The 15,954-nt window shown below is 44.6% G+C and overlaps 1 pseudogene; it reads left to right on the top strand.

The window, feature by feature from the left end:
• The first annotated feature begins 4,225 nt into the window (after window positions 1-4,225).
• On the top strand, window positions 4,226-6,771 carry LOC143785891 (perilipin-2-like; annotated as a pseudogene).
• Window positions 6,772-15,954: the final 9,183 nt, after the last annotated feature.

Genomic DNA, 15,954 nt, shown 5'->3' with positions numbered 1-15,954 from the left:
GAGCTTCAACCTTCCGGCTCTCATTAAGTGGTTTTAAAAAAAAAAAATGGTGGTTAGGGCCTACTAACGGCTTCTGCCCCTCCCTGGTGTTGCCCTCAACTAAATAAAGCTGAGCTTCAACCTTCCGGCTCTCATTAAGTGGTTTTAAAAAAAAAAAATGGTGGTTAGGGCCTACTAACGGCTTCTGCCCCTCCCTGGTGTTGCCCTCAACTAAATAAAGCTGAGCTTCAACCTTCTGCTCCAAATTACCATTTTAAAAAATGCAATAGGCTTTTCCGGCCTACTAAAGGTGTCTGTCTGTGTGCCCCTGCCTGGTGTTGCCCTCAACTAAATAAAGCTGAGCTTCAACCTTCCGGCTCTCATTAAGTGGTTTTAAAAAAAAAAAAGGGTGGTTAGGGCCTACTAACGGCTTCTGCCCCTCCCTGGTGTTGCCCTAAACTAAATAAAGCTGAGCTTCAACCTTCTGCTCCAAATTACCATTTTAAAAAATGCAATAGGCTTTTCCGGCCTACTAAAGGTGTCTGTCTGTGTGCCCCTGCCTGGTGTTGTCCTCAACTAAATAAAGCTGAGCTTCAACCTTCCGGCTCTCATTAAGTGGTTTTAAAAAAAAAAAATGGTGGTTAGGGCCTACTAACGGCTTCTGCCCCTCCCTGGTGTTGCCCTCAACTAAATAAAGCTGAGCTTCAACCTTCTGCTCCAAATTACCATTTTAAAAAATGCAATAGGCTTTTCCGGCCTACTAAAGGTGTCTGTCTGTGTGCCCCTGCCTGGTGTTGTCCTCAACTAAATAAAGCTGAGCTTCAACCTTCTGCTCCAAATTACCATTTTAAAAAATGCAATAGGCTTTTCCGGCCTACTAAAGGTGTCTGTCTGTGTGCCCCTGCCTGGTGTTGTCCTCAACTAAATAAAGCTGAGCTTCAACCTTCCGGCTCTCATTAAGTGGTTTTAAAAAAAAAAAATGGTGGTTAGGGCCTACTAACGGCTTCTGCCCCTCCCTGGTGTTGCCCTCAACTAAATAAAGCTGAGCTTCAACCTTCCGGCTCTCATTAAGTGGTTTTAAAAAAAAAAAATGGTGGTTAGGGCCTACTAACGGCTTCTGCCCCTCCCTGGTGTTGCCCTCAACTAAATAAAGCTGAGCTTCAACCTTCCGGCTCTCATTAAGTGGTTTTAAAAAAAAAAAATGGTGGTTAGGGCCTACTAACGGCTTCTGCCCCTCCCTGGTGTTGCCCTCAACTAAATAAAGCTGAGCTTCAACCTTCTGCTCCAAATTACCATTTTAAAAGATGCAATAGGCTTTTCTGGCCTACTAAAGGTGTCTGTCTGTGTGCCCCTGCCTGGTGTTGCCCTCAACTAAATAAAGCTGAGCTTCAACCTTCTGCTCCAAATTACCATTTTAAAAAATGCAATAGGCTTTTCCGGCCTACTAAAGGTGTCTGTCTGTGTGCCCCTGCCTGGTGTTGTCCTCAACTAAATAAAGCTGAGCTTCAACCTTCCGGCTCTCATTAAGTGGTTTTAAAAAAAAAAAATGGTGGTTAGGGCCTACTAACGGCTTCTGCCCCTCCCTGGTGTTGCCCTCAACTAAATAAAGCTGAGCTTCAACCTTCTGCTCCAAATTACCATTTTAAAAAATGCAATAAGCTTTTCCGGCCTACTAAAGGTGTCTGTCTGTGTGCCCCTGCCTGGTGTTGTCCTCAACTAAATAAAGCTGAGCTTCAACCTTCTGCTCCAAATTACCATTTTAAAAAATGCAATAAGCTTTTCCGGCCTACTAAAGGTGTCTGTCTGTGTGCCCCTGCCTGGTGTTGTCCTCAACTAAATAAAGCTGAGCTTCAACCTTCTGCTCCAAATTACCATTTTAAAAAATGCAATAGGCTTTTCCGGCCTACTAAAGGTGTCTGTCTGTGTGCCCCTGCCTGGTGTTGTCCTCAACTAAATAAAGCTGAGCTTCAACCTTCCGGCTCTCATTAAGTGGTTTAAAAAAAAAAAAATGGTGGTTAGGGCCTACTAACGGCTTCTGCCCCTCCCTGGTGTTGCCCTCAACTAAATAAAGCTGAGCTTCAACCTTCTGCTCCAAATTACCATTTTAAAAAATGCAATAGGCTTTTCCGGCCTACTAAAGGTGTCTGTCTGTGTGCCCCTGCCTGGTGTTGTCCTCAACTAAATAAAGCTGAGCTTCAACCTTCTGCTCCAAATTACCATTTTAAAAAATGCAATAGGCTTTTCCGGCCTACTAAAGGTGTCTGTCTGTGTGCCCCTGCCTGGTGTTGTCCTCAACTAAATAAAGCTGAGCTTCAACCTTCCGGCTCTCATTAAGTGGTTTTTAAAAAAAAAAATGGTGGTTAGGGCCTACTAACGGCTTCTGCCCCTCCCTGGTGTTGCCCTCAACTAAATAAAGCTGAGCTTCAACCTTCTGCTCCAAATTACCATTTTAAAAAATGCAATAGGCTTTTCCGGCCTACTAAAGGTGTCTGCCCCTCCCTGGTGTTGTCCTCAACTGAACAAAGCTGAGCTTCCACATTCTGGCTTTCGCCCTATACTATCAGATATTAAACTGCATTTGGCCTACTAGTGTGGTTAGGCCCTTGAAACAGTGTCTGCTGCTCTTGGGTTTGCTACTCCACTGAACAAAGCAATGCCGCCTGTTTAGTCCTGTTACCAATTTTGAACTGCATGTAGCCTACTTTATTCTTTGGCCCTATATCTGTTTCCTCCTCATCCTGCCCATTGCCCAGCCACTGCTAAATGAGTCTGCTGGTACATTGACCTAGACCACTACATTCCCCTTGTACTCTACACAGCCAGAATCTGACCCTGCTGAAAGTAAGGTTCCCCTTCCCGCATGTTATACCACCTTACACAGGGACAAAGAGGAAGGTGCAGATGAAAGTGCAGGTTCCTTCATCAGGTGGGGGGGCATACTCGTTGGCGACGTCACTGGCACAGGGCCCCTCAGAGTACGCAAAAGTGTCGCTGCTGGTGGGAGGCGCCCCCGCCATGCAAACACACCGCCGTACTTTGAGGGGCCCTGTGCCAGTGGCAATGCGAACGAGTGGGCCCCCCCCTGCTTGCTCAGGATCACAGCACTTGCAACTTTTAAATACTTACCTTTCCCTGCAACACCGCCGTGACGTAGTCCGCATTTCCTGGGCCCACGAAAAACTTGAGCCAGCCCTACTCCCCCCACAACTTTCCCCCAATTCCCTTTGCCCAACTATTATTATACAGTTAATTAAGATTGGCAAGCTTCAGAAACAAGAATGGATGTTTTTGGCATTAAAATGGGCACTGTAGGTGTTTTCCTGGCCTCCACTCACTGCCGACTATGCTTCCCCATTGACTTGCATTGGGTTTCGTGTTTCGGTCGATCCCCGACTTTTAGCGATAATCGGCCGACTGCACTCGACTCGACTCTGGACAAAATCGGGTTTCCCAAAACTCTACTCGATCTTAAAAAAATGAAAGTCGCTCAACCCTAGTCACCAGACCTGAACCCAATCGAGATGGTTTGGGGTGAGCTGGACCACAGAGTGAAGGCAAAAGGGCCAACAAGTGCTAAGCATTTCTGGGAACTCCTTCAAGATTGTTGGAAGACCATTCCCGGTGACTACCTCTTGAAGCTCATCAAGAGAATGCCAAGAGTGTGCAAAGCAGTCATAAAAGAAAATGTGGCTACTTTGAAGAACCTAGAATATAAGACATATTTTCAGCTGTGTCACACTTTTTTGTTAAGTAGATAATTCCACATGTGTTAATTCATAGTTTTGATACCTTCAGTGTGAATTTACAATTTTCATAGTCATGAAAATACAGAAAAATCTTTAAATGAGAAGGTGTGTCCAAACTTTTGGTCTGTACTGTATATATATTAATATGTAATATAGAGCTAGATAGCATAAAAGCCGGTAATTCAATTGCCGGCTTTTGCTATCTCCTGAAGTCTGTATGTGACATTCCAGAGAAAAGTGTGAGGAATATCATGTCTGTGGCCATCACCGATGCCATGCCAATCCTGCAGAAACTTATGCCTCAAATTTCTCTGGCAAACAATGTGGCCTGTGTTGGACTGGACAAGACTGAGGAGAAGTTGCCTATTCTGTATCAGCCTCCTGGAAAGGTTGTGGCTAATGCCTCAAAATCCGTTGTTGGTGCCAGAGATGCTGTAATCCATAGTATCACAGGAGTAATGGATAAATAAGGGGTAATACGGGGTTAATGTCACCTCCTCCCTGCAGAGTGCACGGTTTCATTTAGCAACATGGCTGAGACTGTGCAGCAGCAACAGAATGTGGTGGTAAGGCTGATAAACCTCCCACTGATGAGCTCTACATATGACCTGGTGTCCTCTGCCTACGTGACTGGAGCGCCCCCACACCGCCGCAGGGCCGAGGGGTACCCGGAGCCGGGCCTCTGAGTCTCAGTTCTGGGGTTGTCACGGTGGCTAGACCCGGTCCGTGGCCCTGTCTGTCAGTGGGGGAACGTCCAGTGCAATAAATTATGATAATGGTGCAGTTGTGAAGTGCCGGTCGCAATAAATAACGAGGACACCAGGTTGCAGTCTCTTTACCTCTTTACTGAAGGTTTTGGAGACCTCAGTCCAGAGCGCTGTTAACTGGGTTGTCAGAGACCGGCCGGTCCAAAGGCACATCAGGAGTTCTCTTTACAGGTGGGAATCAGTGTCTACCTTCTAGCGCTGAGTGTTGTAGTTCTTCCCTGCTGAGCTCCCGGGATAGTCCTCACAACTGTTTCTGTCTGTCTCTGATGTTCGTTTTCTCCGTCCTCCAGATGATATGGTAGGACGCACCCGTATGACGGGGTAGGCCTGGAGTTCTTCCGGGACCCTAGAGTCGCCCCTCTCCCACAGCTGCCTCCGTTGTCTGCTTAGGTGTTAAGTGAGACAGCCAACCTATAATTGGCTGTCCGGCCGTGGTTTGCAGTGTACTTAAAGTCTCTTACTTGCTCGGCGTTCCGGCCACCGACTGTTTGCGCCTCAGAAGGACGTTGCCTTGGTCTAACAGCACGACTCCTTCTGGTTCTAATTCCTCTTGCTGTATTCCCGTTGTTCACTGGTTTGTTCTGCTCTGAGGAGTCTGCCAGGATCCCATCCCTGACAGGTCCTCTCACTAGCTCTTCCCAGCTACTTCTCTCTGTCTTCCTGTCCAACCCCCAGTTTTACCATAGTGTGAGGAGTGGCCTACTAGATAGGACCACCCCCCTGGTGGCCGGAGTGTGAAGTGTAGTGAGGTGTTACCTGGTCAGAGAAACTCCTTTAGTGCAATCAGACATACCATAGCTCCCCATAGTGGCGGAGCCACAGTACTGCAACAACCAGGACTCTGGGGTGCTGCATGACCACTAAACACCACCATCCCTACCTGAAGTCTGTATGTGAAGTTGCAAAGAAAAGTGTGAGGAATATCATGTCTGTAGCCATCACCGGTGCCATGCCAATCCTGCAGAAACTTGAGCCTCAAATTTCTCTGGCAAACAATGTGGCCTGTGTTGGACTGGACAAGATTGAGGAGAAGTTACCTATTTTGTATCAACCTCCTGGAAAGGTTGTGGCTAATGCCTCAGAAGCCGTTGTTGGTGCTAGAGATGCTGTAATCCATAGTATCACAGGAGTAGTGGATAAAACAAAGGGAGCTGTACAAGATGGTGTGTAGATGACTAGAGCTGTTGTACATGGCAGCATTAACACTGTGCTGGGAAGCCGTATTGTGAAGATCATGAGCAACCATGTGGATTCTTCACTAATGAGGTCTGAATCTCTCCTGGAACACTACCTGCCACAAACACATGAGGAGTTGGTTAAAGAAGCAACTAAGACTACTTTCACACATCAGGTTTTCGCTGTCATGCTCAATCTGGCTAAATTTCAAAAAAACAGATCCGGTGAATGTTGCAGCCAGATCCGCTTTTTTCCCATAGATTTGTATTAGTGCCGGATTGCGCCGGATGACCTTGCTTTTCATCCGGTTTTTGCCGGATCCAGCAAATCTGCCATTTCCGGTTTCTTGAAAAAAACATCCATAGCAACATTTTTTGCTTCCGGCGCTTCAGGCTGTTTGCTAGAATGGAAGTCTATGGGAGCTGGAAGGTGCCGGATCCGGAAAATGACGGATTCCGGCGCTGGATTCCAGTTTTTTAAACTGAGCATGCTCCTAATTTTTTTTAATCCAATAATCTAGATATGCTAGCCGGATCTGTTGAAAAAACACAAACTGCGCCGGATCCGGTTTTTATAACATTCGCCGGATTGTGCCTGATGCAAAAAACCTGATGTGTGAAAGTAGCCTAAGATGGTAGGCTTTGAGGTGTCCCAGGATGAACCTGGTTACTACTTGCGCCTAAGGTTGCTCTCTACTAAGGTCCGCAAGCGTTCTTATCAACAGGCATTGACCAGGATCAAGGATGCAAAATGCAGGAGTCAAAAGCCCATTGCTCAGTTCCAGAGCACTGTCAGCCTGCTTGATTATGCAAGAAAAAACCTGAATGATGCAAGTCTGAAGATCCATTTTTTTTTATTGATAGATTGAGCGATTCTGAAAGCGGTGATACCAAATATGTGTAGGTTTGATTTTTTTTTTATTATTGTTTTATTTTGAATATGGCGAAAGGGGGTGATTTAAACTTTTTTTTATTTTTTTCATGTTTTTTTAATTTTTTTTTTACTTTTGCCAAGCTTCAATAGCCTCCATGAAAGGCTAGAAGCTGGCATAACCTGATCGGCTCTGCTACATAGGAGCAATGCTCAGATCGCTCCAAAGTAGCAGAATTACTGCATTGCTATGAGCGCCATCCACAGGGTGGCGCTCACAGCAATCTGCAATCAACAACCATAGAGGTCTTCCGGAGACCTCTGGTTGTTATGCCAACACACCGATGACCCCCAATCACGTGTCACTGGTCAGCGGTATGTGCATTTCCATCCGAATGGCCGGAAGCCCTTGTTAAATGCTGTTGTCAGCGTCTGACAGCAGCATTTATCTAGTTAATAGACGCGGGTGGATCGCGATTCCACCTGCGCCTATTGCGGGCACATATCAGCTGTTCAAAACAGCTGACATGTCCCGTTTTTGATGAGGGCTCACCGCAAATTTCTTAATACAAATTAAAAAAAACAATAAAAGTACACATATTTAGTATCGCCACGTCCGTAACAACCCGACCTATAAAAATGTCCCACTGGTTAACCACTTCAGTGAACACCATAAAAAAGAAGCACAAGGCAAAAAACAATGCTTTATTATCATACCGCCAAACAAAAAGTGGAAAAACACGCAATCAAAAAGACGGATGTAAATAAACATGGGACTGCTGAAAATGTCATCTTGTCCCACAAAAAACGAGCTGCCATACAGCATCATTTGCAAAAAAATAAAAAAGTTATAGCCCTCAGAGTAAAGCGATGCTAAAGTAATTATTTTTTATATAAAATAGTTTTTAATGCATAAAAGCGCCAAAATCTAAAAATATGTAAACGAGATATTGCTGTAACCGTACTGACTCGAAGAATAAAACTGTGTTATCAATTTTACCACACGCGGAACGGTATAAACGCCCCACCCAAAAGAAATTCATGAATTACTGTATTTTGTTCATTCTGCCTCACAAAAATCGTAATAAAAGCGATCCAAAAATGTAATGTGCCCAAAAATGGTACCAATAAAAATGTCAACTCGTCCCGCAAAAAACAAGACCTCACATGACTCTATGGGCCAAAATATGGAAAAATTATAGCTCTAAAAATGTGGTGATGCAAAAACTATTTTTTTGCAATAGAAAGCGTCTTTTAGTGTCTTACAGCTGCCAAACAAAAACCCGCTATAAAAAGTAAGTCAAACCCCCTTTATCACCCCCTTAGTTAGGGAAAAATAAGAACATAAAAAAAGTATTTATTTCCATTTTCCCATTAGGTTAGGATTAGGGCTAAAGTTAGGTTTGGGGCCAAAGTTAGGATTAGGGTTGGGGCTAAGGTTAGCATTAAGGCCCCGTCTCACATAGCGATTTACCAACGATCACGACCAGCGATACGACCTGGCCGTGATCGTTGGTAAGTCGTTGTGTGGTCGCTGGGGAGCTGTCACACAGACAGCTCTCTCCAGCGACCAACGATCAGGGGAATGACTTCGGCATCGTTGAAACTGTCTTCAAAGATGCCGAAGTCCCCCTGCAGCACCCGGGTAACCAGGGTAAACATCGGGTTACTAAGCGCAGGGCCGCGCTTAGTAACCCGATGTTTACCCTGGTTACCAAAAAAAACAAACACTACATACTCACCATCTGATGTCGGTCAGGTCCCTTGCCGTCTGCTTCTTGCTCTGAGTGCCGCCGTACAGTGAGAGCAGAGCGCTGTGCTGTGCTCTCACTGTACGGCAGTCAGTCAGAGCAGGAAGCGGACGGCAAGGGACCTGACGGACATCAGATGGTGAGTATGTACTGTTTGTTTTTTTACATTTACACTGGTAACCAGGGTAAACATCGGGTTACTAAGCGCAGCCCTGCGCTTAGTAACCCGATGTTTACCCTGGTTACCAGTGAAGACATCGCTGGATCGGTGTCACACACACCGATTCAGCGATGTCAGCGGGACCTCAACGATCAAAAAACCGTCCAGGCCGTTCCGACACGACCAGCGATCTCACAGCAGGGGCCTGATCGCTGGTACGTGTCACACATAGCGAGATCGCTACTGAAGTCGCTGTTGCGTCACAAAACTTGTGACTCAGCAGCGATCTCGCTAGCGATCTCGCTATGTGAGACGGGGCCTTTAGGACTAGAGATGGGGTAAGGGTTTGGATCATGTTTACAGTTGGGATTAGGGTTAAGGGTGTGTCAGGGTTAGGGGTGTGTCAGAGTTATGGTTATGGCACCTAAACTGCAGTTAGCATCCACATGTTTGGCATTTCTGTAGCGATGAAAACCAGCCTAATTTATGGGTGCATTCCTCCAGAAGCACAAGCTAGACATAATGTACTGGTCACTACAACATACTGGTCACTACAATGGCAGTTTGCAATTTTCAATTGGTAACATCCACTGGTGCTTGTTTCTGGAAAACACCTATAGAGTTAATATAGTCAATACACCAGGAGATAAACTCACAAACGGGTATGATTTCCAAAATTGGGTCACTTTAGGAGGGATTCGGCTCTTCCAGCACTTAGAGGCTCTGTATATGAAGTCCGCAAACTTTTCTAGGAAAATCTGCTCTCCAGGAGGCAAAAAGCGCTCCATCCCTGTGGCTAAGCAGTACTGTACAGCCACATATGGGGTATTTCTACATTCAATCGTATATGTTTAAGGGGGCACCACGGTACATACAGTGGGATCATAACCCTGACCAACAGATATGTATGGCAAAAAAACAAGAGAAGAAAAGGAAGGTCATAAATGGGGATCACCACACGATAAATTTAAACAAAATATGAGCACAGCTTTATTAGTAAATATTCACAAACATGAAACATGCATTAAGAAAAAACACACGATTAAAAGCAATTAAAAAAGGTAACATACTTGTTCCTTTAAAACACAGCCTATAATAAGACTGACACCTGCGCCAGGAAAAAATATAATAGGCAGACCTGTATAGGAGGGTGCCTATATGGACACCACTAAATGTGAACTCAAGATGTAACAGGGCAAACCCATGGGTAATCCCTAGGGGTAAACAAAATGAGCAACAATCCTACCACAACATGGCATAGTATGCACTCATACACTCCTGATAAACACAATAAATGGCACCACCCTAAATAGCAGAATGACCCTGATAAGTATACACAGGAGTGATTAGCCCAATTCAATTCCCCCACATGGGCTGAATACAAGCCAAAAAAGGGGGGAGCCCTGTATAAAGCCGTTCACATACTATACCAAGAGCCCATCCCTAGCCGTGCATAGCCTGATAACATGAAAGCATGGGCGCAGGTGAAGCGGAGACCCAACGCGTGTCGCCACACGGAGGTGGCTTCGTCAGGGGTACTGTCCGCTGAGCATGTTTTACCTTATATACAAGTTCCATAGTTTATCTCCCCAATCACAGCTGTGTGCCGGCCGCCGCGTGTACAATCCCATGAATCACTTCCTGGTACAGGCCTGAATGCGCAAGCGTGGAGATTGCCTGTATTCACACAAGGTTGCCATGGCGGCGCCGCGTAAACAAACAGAGCGGCGCCTGCGCATTAAGAGAGAGTCCGATAGGCAGCTTGCTAAAATAAGCCCACTTGCACAGGCGTGAAACGCCTGTCTCATATGAAGTAGCCATATCAGCGCCGCATCCACGAATGAAACAGCGCCGCATGTGTGAGTAGAGCGACGCCCACGCAATGAGGAGCAAAAATGCCCGAGCAAACTACATAATTAGTTAATTAAATCACTACACTTTGGACACTTTAGTTGCCATGGCGGCGCCGCGTACACAAACAGAGCGGCGCCTACGCATTAAGAGAGAGTCCAATAGGCAGCTTGCTGAAATAAGCCCACTTGCGCAGGCGTGAAAAACGCCTGTATCACATAGAATTGCCATATCAGCGCCGCATACACCAATGAAACAACGCCGCATATGTGAATAGAGCGGCGCCAACGCAATAAGGGGCAAAAAATGCCAGAGCAAAATGAAGAATTAAATCACTACACACTTTGGACACTTCTACGATGGTACTAGAAATGCCAATCACACCATAAAATAACACAGTAACACCAGTCAAAAGAAAAGCGAAAAGGGAAGGGAGATGACGCCTATATGGATGTATACAAGTAAGGTAATAAAGGAGAGGGCTGTCCCATCATATGATAGATACGGTGAAACAGATACTGGCAACTTAACCCATACATATAGAAGCAAGACAGTGTTTTGAACACCGAAAAACAGTTATTTAATCATTTATGGCAATGCTTCCAGGTCGAGCTCGCACAGGATCTCTTTCTCATAGCTGGACAATTCCAGCAAGGTGGAGTTTGCATTTCCCGTTGTAATAAGTGGATGCTCACACAATGAAATGTAATATACACTTGATAAACAAGTGGCATACAACACCCAGTGTGTAAAAAACTGAAAATAATAGAAAAGTAACATTAAGGGTGTATGCACATATGAAAATCCATCCAATGATAATCTACACGACCAAAATAAATGTTAATGGCAACTGGCAAAGATTTAAAAATGCCGCCAGAGGCTGTATACCCCGATGTGTCGTGCCAGAGTCATATAGATTACACATAGGCAGGTCACCTGTAAAATAATGGTTAAAAAAAAAAAAAGGCGACAGTATTGCGGGTAACTCAATCCTGCATATTTATTATTGGCGTATGCGTGCAGACCCATAGAGTTGAATAAGCACTGGCCCTACCTCAATTGGTGAGAGAATACAACGCCCCCGCCCATATTCAGTCCGTGTGCTCGCAGAGTCATTGCAAGCACCGAAAAAAATCTCACAGTAAAGCTTAAGTGCTTCATCTCTGGGAGACAAGAACTTATCAATAAATGCACTAATTACCCATAATAAGGCGCATGCCTGGTAAAAACCAGTACCCACACACGCGAGGACGATCTACCATGGCGCCCTTACTCGAAAACTTATGTCTCCATTATCCATAATTAGTAACAAAACACATGGTAAAGCACCCCCCAAACAAATGAATATCTTAACCAACAGCAAAAAAAAAATAAAATAATTAAAATTATAAAGTAATTCAAAAAACCTATAGTACCGTAGTGATGTCCATATAGGCAAGCAGGTAAAACTGAACTCGGCCAAAAACGTTCAAGGAGGAGAAACAGAAAATGAGAATAAATCACAGCTGTTTATAAAAGCCCGTAAAGAGCAATTCCTCATTGAGTCCCAAAGGTGTCACACAGTTTAATTTATAAATCCACTTGGATTCTCGCCTCAGGAGCTCCGAGGAAATGTCCCCGCCCCTGATGTTGGTCCGAATCCCTTCTAGTCCCATTATTCTGGTTCCTTTCCACTGGGCACTATGTATCTCCAAATAATGTGCCGCAACCGAAGTCAGGGTCTTTCCCTTGGTCCTGTCATTTCGAGCTGTAGTAATGGTGGAGAAATGTTGTTGGATGCGTTTCCTGAGTTCCTGAGTGGTTTGTCCAACATATACTTTAGGACATGGACATATTAAGGCGTAAATCAAGTTTCGTGATTTGCAGTTGAAGTACATCCTAGTAGGTATCTGTGAAAGAGGAGATGGCAAAGACATTAGTTCATCACCTGCAGTGAAGGGACAAATATTACACCCGCCACAAGGGAAAGTACCCATCAGTCTTGCCCCTCTATTCAGTTGTTTGACTGGTCGCTGAAAGTGGCTATGACTGAGACAGTCCCTGAAGTTCCTGGCCCTTCGTGAAATTAAATTAGGCTGGGTAGAAAGGAAAGGTTGTAATTTGGATTCCCCCAAAAGAATCCCCCAATATTTAGATAGCACTCCACGAATATCTTCCCACTGGTTATTGAAGGATGTGACAATGCCCAGGGGTCTATCGCGTGCCCTAACTTGTGGTTGTAAAAGGTCTTCCCTTCTCCTGTCCCTAGCTGATAGAAAAGCCTTCGTAATTACCTTCCTAGGGTAGCCTCTTTCACGAAATCTTGACGTGAGTTCTCGGGATTCTCTAAGGAAATCCACCTGATGGGAACAATTTCTCTTAATCCTGTAGAACTGACCCTTAGGAATTCCCTTCTTCAGGTGCTGGGGATGGAAGCTGGCAAAATGTAATAAGCTGTTAGTTGCCGTCGGCTTCCGATATAAGGTAGTCATAACCCTGGTGCCTTGTAGAGAGAGCTTTAAATCCAAGAACTCAATCCCCGTCTGCAAAAGCTGTGACGTGAGGTGAATATTCCAGGGATTATCATTAAGTGTTCTCACAAATTCTTGACACTCTGCCTGGGTGCCTGTCCAAAAAAATAGCACATCGTCAATATAGCGTACCCACTTGACAATGTGTTTGGAGAACTCCTCAAGATGGTACACCTTAGTAACCTCCCACCAACCTAAAAACAGGTTGGCGTAAGCCGGAGCACACCGAGCCCCCATGGCAGTCCCCCTTACCTGTCTATAAAAGACTCGGTCGAAGATTAAATAATTTTTGTCCAATATGAACAGCAGGAGGTCCAGTAGAAAGGAATCATGTCCTCTGTCCCCAGAAGTGTTGAGATCCAGAAAGTACGAAACCGCCCGTATTCCAAGTTGATGTCCTATACACGTGTAGAGTGACTCTACATCCAGAGTCACCAACCAAGTGTGAGGAGGGACCACCAGATCTTGAAGTAGTACAATCAAAGAAGTAGAATCTCTAATAAAAGAATCAAGAGAAGTTACCAGGGGTTGCAGAAAAAAATCCACATAGATACAAGGCCGTTCAAGGAGCCCCCCTATCCCTGACACAATCGGCCTACCTGGTGGGGCCTGTACCGATTTGTGCACCTTAGGGAGCATGTAGAAGGTTGGTGTGCGGGGGTGAGGATTCATCATAAACTCTTTTTCACATTTATTAATGATGCTGTGAGAAAATGCAGCCTCCAACAATTGGTTTAGTTTTCCCTGAAACACACAAGAGGGATCTGAAGGAAGAACCTGGTAGCACTCGGTGTTAAGTAATTGGCGTTTTGCTTCCTGGATATAGAGGTCCACCGGCCAGATCACCAAATTTCCTCCTTTATCTTCGCGGATGACAAAGTCCCTGTTGGAACCCAGCTTAGTAATAACGGACTGTTCCTTCCTACTTAGGTTCCTACCCTTATTGGGGTCCAATTTTAAATGATGTATTTCCCTACAGACCGAGTTAAAGAAACTTTGCACCACCGGAAACAATGAGAAAGAGGGAGTCGCTTGTGAGGGCAACCTCCCCGTGAACCTCCTTCTACAATATCCATCCTCACCTTCATCCAACAGGTCCAATAGATCTCTGAGAACCCCTCTATCCGCTGCAGGCAAGTCATCAATAGCTGAGGGTCGATGAAACAACAATTTAAAAGTGAGCCGCCTGCAGAAGAGATACACATCATTAATAAAGGTGAATTTATCCAAACCCCCCATAGGGCAAAAATAAAGCCCCTTTTCAAGGACTGAAATCTCCAATTCTGAAAGATTATAATTTGACAAATTTATAATCTGCAGCTTACCTCCCCCGGGCCGGAGGTCCAATCCACCGCTTAATGTTACCGTCTCCTGTTCTGCCGTGTTTCCCGTTTGTGACGGGGAGACCAGGCCCGATAGTTCCTGGACTGCTTCCTTTGGGGTAAATCTTTTCCTTCTGTCCCTCCTGTGGCGCCTTCGGCATCGCTTATGTCCGTAGATAAAAAATCATCACTGGACGGTACCTCTGGGACTGCTGTAGCGTTGTTACTATTGGGCCGTGTATAACCCCAGGACCTGGTATTGCCTTTGTGTGTCCATTTAAATGCTCGGCCATTTTTAAAGTCTAATTGATCCCTCTTGAACTTCTGTTTTTTCCTCCCAATCACCTCCTTCTCAAAATTATCTATGGCGGTTTTAAGCGTGACTTGAAATGGATCCACCAGTGTCTTTTTGTCAAATTTCTCAAGTTTCCCCTCACAGGTTTTGATTTTATCTCTCAAAACATCTAAAACTTTTTGATCATGTTCTAATAGCATGTCAATAATGATTTGAGAACACCTTAATAGACCCTGTTCCCATGCCTTTTGAAAACCGTCATCCACTTCCCAAGCTGGGAAAATTTGTACCCTTAGGCCCCTAGGCACCAAACCAACCTTTTTATACTCCGCCAGTGTCTTAACATTCCACCAGGACTTTGTCAATGCCTTATGCAGGGAAGTTAATTCCCTGGTCACACCCTGAAAATCATTATCCTGCACAGCATGAGAGGAAACTGCATATTGCTCATCACAAAAAATGCCACTAGCCTGATCATTCCACGCGGCTTCTCTAGTAGCTAAATCCATACTGACACAATAGACTGATAACTTAAATAATACAGTATATTTATAACAACCCGTGTGCCTACACCCAGAAGATGTGGACAAAAAGGCCACATATACAAAGAGCCTCTAATCATATATGTTTAAGGGGGCACCACGGTACATACAGTGGGATCATAACCCTGACCAACAGATATGTATGGCAAAAAAACAAGAGAAGAAAAGGAAGGTCATAAATGGGGATCACCACACGATAAATTTAAACAAAATATGAGCACAGCTTTATTAGTAAATATTCACAAACATGAAACATGCATTAAGAAAAAACACACGATTAAAAGCAATTAAAAAAGGTAACATACTTGTTCCTTTAAAACACAGCCTATAATAAGACTGACACCTGCGCCAGGAAAAAATATAATAGGCAGACCTGTATAGGAGGGTTTTATCATAAGTCCAAAAACATTGTTGTGCACACCTCAAAGCATACATATTTAAACAAAATTCCCCATATAAATGAAAATGCCCCTTATGTGAGGAAGCCAGTTGGCGAAACGGCGCTGTCGGGGTCGCGGTGGGACATTACTATCCACATCAATGTAAGTTCACTTTATTTCAGCAACTATTGGCATGTTTGCTTTATACATTTGGTTATAGCAATCTTGATGTATCATGGCTCTTCATCATTAGTATGTTTATCTGCCATATGGTCCCTTGCCACATGCCTTTGCTCTATTAAGGGATTTTTCCATATATTTAGGGCTATATATAGGTTTACGGGAACACTTGTTTCTGGATATTTAGACTTGTCTCTTATCCAATTACCATTATATACATGGCCTTATTTAAAGGCATTGTTAGGCTAGGGTTTTTTTTATGGAGATATACACTCACCGGCCACTTTATTAGGTACACCTGTCCAACTTCTTGTTAACACTTAATTTCTAATCAGCCAATCACATGGCGGCAACTCAGTGCATTTAGGCATGTAGACATGGTCAAGACAATCTCCTGCAGTTCAAACCGAGCATCAGTATGGGGA

Source organism: Ranitomeya variabilis, chromosome 7 (assembly GCF_051348905.1).
Source record: "Ranitomeya variabilis isolate aRanVar5 chromosome 7, aRanVar5.hap1, whole genome shotgun sequence".
Taxonomy (NCBI): domain Eukaryota; kingdom Metazoa; phylum Chordata; class Amphibia; order Anura; family Dendrobatidae; genus Ranitomeya; species Ranitomeya variabilis.
The sequence above is the reverse complement of the archived record's forward strand: the minus strand, read 5'-3'. Positions and strand labels throughout refer to the sequence as shown.